General features: G+C 45.6%; 1 long non-coding RNA gene across 1 annotated transcript; it reads left to right on the top strand.

Annotated features, from left to right (window-relative positions):
• Positions 1 to 288: 288 nt before the first annotated feature.
• Positions 289 to 1,219, top strand: LOC108527717 (uncharacterized). Its single transcript, XR_001884905.1, has 2 exons — positions 289 to 425; positions 1,018 to 1,219. It is a non-coding gene; the product is annotated as an uncharacterized LOC108527717 (long non-coding RNA).
• The last annotated feature ends 2,861 nt before the right edge of the window (positions 1,220 to 4,080 follow it).

Raw genomic sequence — 4,080 nt, 5'->3', positions numbered from 1 at the left:
CTGTCCAAATTCTTTCTCATTCCATGTGGCCCCTTCCAACAATGGCAAGTTGAGTCCCTCATGCTGAGGATCTCTCTGAAGTCTCCCTCCACCACATCTGTCTGTCTTCCACGCCCAGCCCTGAGATAACTCCATTTAAATGTTCACTTGATTATCTGAGGTCCACCTGGATAATTCATGATAATCTCCCTATCTTAAGTCCTGTACCCTTAATTACATTTGACATTTTGAAGAGTGGTGTCTGTTTACTTACTCCTAGAGAATCTGATGGGTATGGGCTATTCTTCTCCTTCTAGGACATTCACTTGGCCAGAAGCTTGTACGACATGGCTGCTCAAACGAGTCCAGATGCCTACATACCTGTGTTCTTTGCCCTCATGAAACTGGAAACTATGCATTTCCTCCGGGATATTCTGTTTTTTAATGTAAGTTTGTCTTGAACAAGTCCTGAATCTCTGAAAGTCTCCAATGCTCTGAAAGTCTCCAATGAGCAACTCCTAGGGACAAAGGGACAAGGCCCATCGGGGAGCCTCTTCTGGACTGGCTTTCCTTTGAGAAGTCAAATTCAAAGTCTTACACTCGCCATGCCGAGTAATTCTGTGTGTTCTATTGAGTATGTATTGACACTTCACAGTATAAGCAATTAATTCATTCAGCAGATGTTCTTTTCCAGCATACACTACATCTACAGTGGCATGTGCTATATATACTTCTTCAAAACAGTTCTTACCATCAATAGCCGAGACTGGTAGGCAGACGGCAGGTGGCAAGGGGTACCACAAAGAGCTACCGTTTGAAAAAAAGTAAAGTGTCTAAATCTTTGGGGTTATTCTAAAGGTGCTATTTACACCCCTTGTGGAAGTTGTAAGCAAGCAAAGATTGTGTTTTCCAAGACTGAAGGAAGCAAAGGGAATGGGTGGGAGGAGGGTTGGTGGCAGTGGGTTTGGGAAGAGTAGGTGGCTCTGAGTGGAGGTGGGAAGCTTGGATTTTTTTTGACAGAATGTCTCTTGCCAGCAGTTCACAATGAGATGGAACTGGCTGAAACCGGACAACACCGTTGGACCACACTGGGACTTATTTGTGATTGGCCTCATTGTTGCTGGGCTGATTTTGTTGCTTAGAAATCACCGTGGGTAGGATGAGGATCATGGGAAAACCTGCTAACGGGAACCAGTTCACTCCAAGGTATCCCTGCTAAATAAACAGTTTCCCATCCAAATCAAGAGTCTGCTACAGTTTTCCGCTCAGGGCTGTGATGGAAAATGGACAAGACTTGGGGACTATCCTGGAGAAACAACTTCAGACTTCCTGCTTAGTTGAGAAAGCCCTGTGGGGGATGCTGGCAACTGGTCACCTAAGATCTTGTTACCAATCTGTCATCTTGGTGACCTAGTCCCACGTTATGAATAAAGACCACCCATTTTCATGTTGTTAGAACAACCTCCCCTCTGTCAAGAGAACACACTAGGTTTCCTGACTCCTACAGACAAACTAAGGTGAAGAGAAGGCGGAGTTTGGGGAAGGCAGAAATCCAGATCCCTCAGAATATGATAAAGATACAAATGTACAAATAGACCTTGTACAATTTTGAGGCACAGTTTCCCTCTGTCCCCCAGGCTGGAGTGCAGTGGCAAGATCTCAACTCACTGGAACCTCTGCCTCCCGGGTTCAAGTGATTCTTCTGCCTAAGTCTCCCAAATAGCTGAGATTATAGGTGCCCGCCACCACTCCCGGCTAATTTTTGTATTTTTAGTAGAGATGGAGTTTCGCCATGTTGGCCAGGCTGGGCTCGAACTCCTGACCTCAAGTGATCCTCCAAAAGTTCTGGGATTACAGGCATGAGCCACCACACCCAGTAAATATTTGACTTCTTGAGCCTTAGTTTCCCGGTGTGCAAAAAGGGAAGGATAATGCCTATGTTAGACAACTGATATGAAGATGAAGTGGGATAATGGATGTAATGAGAGTGGCCCAGGGCCTGGCACCTAGAATGAGTTCCACAGTTGGGAACTTTTAATATCCTTTAAAAAACTCATGGCAAATCCATTGGAATGGGTGAGGAGACAGCTGAGTTGGTAACAATCTGTGTGGCTTCAGCGCTTCACAGTTAGTTCTCCAGCTAATGTGCTAGGTGCTTAGGTAGGAAGAGATCTTGCTTGCTTACTTAAAAATCCAATTTAGGGACATGAAAATTTAATTTCTAATGTCAATCATAATCAAAAGGTGGGATGAAATAGTGGGCATGCACCGAGTTTGGGATCAAACAACTTGGATTTGAAGTCCAGCTCTGTCCCTTAGTAGCTGTGTAACTTTGGGCATAACTTTTCCAAACCTCAGCTTTTCCTCCATAAAATGGGATTATTTCCTACCTCACTGAAGAATTGTGAAGGTTAAATAAACCTAACATCAAAAGTGCTCTCTAAACATAGCACACACACATACTGGCCACAGTCATTTATTTGGCCAGGAACGAATCCAGGCCTGTCTGAGGTCCAAGTGTTTTAGAGTTTGGGGGTCATGTCCCTGCCTTATTAGGGAGTTCCAGTTCCCAGGGATGCAGCCTAATTTATACAAATGTGCAGGAAGGGGCAGCATCTAAACAGCAGGTCAGGGCGTAATGGAGAGGGCAGCTGTGCTATGACATCTCACAGGTGTCAGGAATGTGAGCATATTAAGGACCTGGATGAGAACAGAGAGGGGAGTGCAGAAGGCAGCATTGGTGAGCCCTGCCTCAAAGTTTGAATGAAAATGAGCTCCTCAGAGGTAAACTTGTGGGAATGACTGCAGGCAGGAAAGAAAGGGAGACCTGTTCGGGGACTTGCTGTGTAGAGTAGAGCACCGCCTGAAATATAGGAGGGAGGGCAGCCTGAGTTGATGTTTCCCATTTCAGCTCATTGTTCCATGTCAATGTGAGACATGGAGCAAGCTTTGAAAGCAGGAGTGGTTTAAGGAGTTTCAATCATTCAAATGTCCATTTCTGGGCCTCTTCTCCTGGAGCCGCCAGGGTAGCAGTTCTCATCACCTCTGTGCATGGTTGGGCACCTTGCAGCCTCTGGGCGTCTCTGAGATGACTGACAGAGGGAGGGAGAGAGCCTCCTGCCTGAAAACCACTGATGCTTCTCGGTTATAGCAAAATCCCACCCGCTCTATGGGCTCACAGAGCCCTTCTTCATTTTCTTGCTTCTGATACCTTAGATAAAAATGGATAGCCTGTGGACCACAAGGTATCTAGTTTTTTTGTTTGTTTTGTTTTTGTTTTTTTGAGATGGGGTCTTTCTCTTTCACCCAGGCTGGAGTACAGTATCATGATCTTGGCTCACTACAACCCCCACCTCCCAGGTTTAAGTGATTCTGCTGCTTCAGCCTCCCAAGTGTACGCCATCACACCCAGCTAATTTTTGTATTTTATTTTTATTTATTTATTTTTTTTGAGATGGAGTCTCACTCTGTCACCAGGCTGGAGTGCAGAGGCCCGGTCTTGGCTCACTGCAACCTCCATCTCCCAAGTTCAAGTGATTCTCCTGCCTCAGCCTCCCAAGTAACTGGGACTATAGGTGTGCACCACCACATCCAGCTATATTTTTTTCTTTTTTTGTATTTTTAGTAAAGACAGGGTTTCACCATGTTGCCCGGTGTGGTCTCAAACTCCTGACCTCCAATGATCTGCCTGCCTTGGGCTCCCAAAGTGCTGGGATTATAGACATGAGCCACTGCGCCTGGTCCAAGGTATCTGTTTTTTAAAAATCTAATTGTTGGCCGGATGTGGTGGCTCACACCTGTAATCTCAGCACTTTGGGAGGCTGAGGTGGGTGGATCATGAGGTCAAGAGATTGAGACCATCCTGGCCAACATAGTGAAACTCGTATCTACTAAAAATACAAAAATTAACTGGGTGTGGTGGCGGGCGCCTATAATCCCAGCTACTCGGGAGGCTGAGGCAGGAGAATCACTTGAACCCAGGAGGTGGAGGTTGCAGTGAGCTGAGATTGCACCACTGCACTCCAGCCTGGTGACAGAGCCAGACTTGGTCTCAAAAAAAAAAAAAAAAAAAAAAAAATTAAATTTTTTTTTTTTTCCCCC

Source organism: Rhinopithecus bieti, unplaced genomic scaffold, assembly GCF_001698545.2.
Source record: "Rhinopithecus bieti isolate Rb0 unplaced genomic scaffold, ASM169854v2 scaffold_8, whole genome shotgun sequence".
NCBI classification, from domain to species: Eukaryota; Metazoa; Chordata; class Mammalia; order Primates; family Cercopithecidae; genus Rhinopithecus; species Rhinopithecus bieti.
This window is presented reverse-complemented; position numbering and strand designations above follow the sequence as displayed.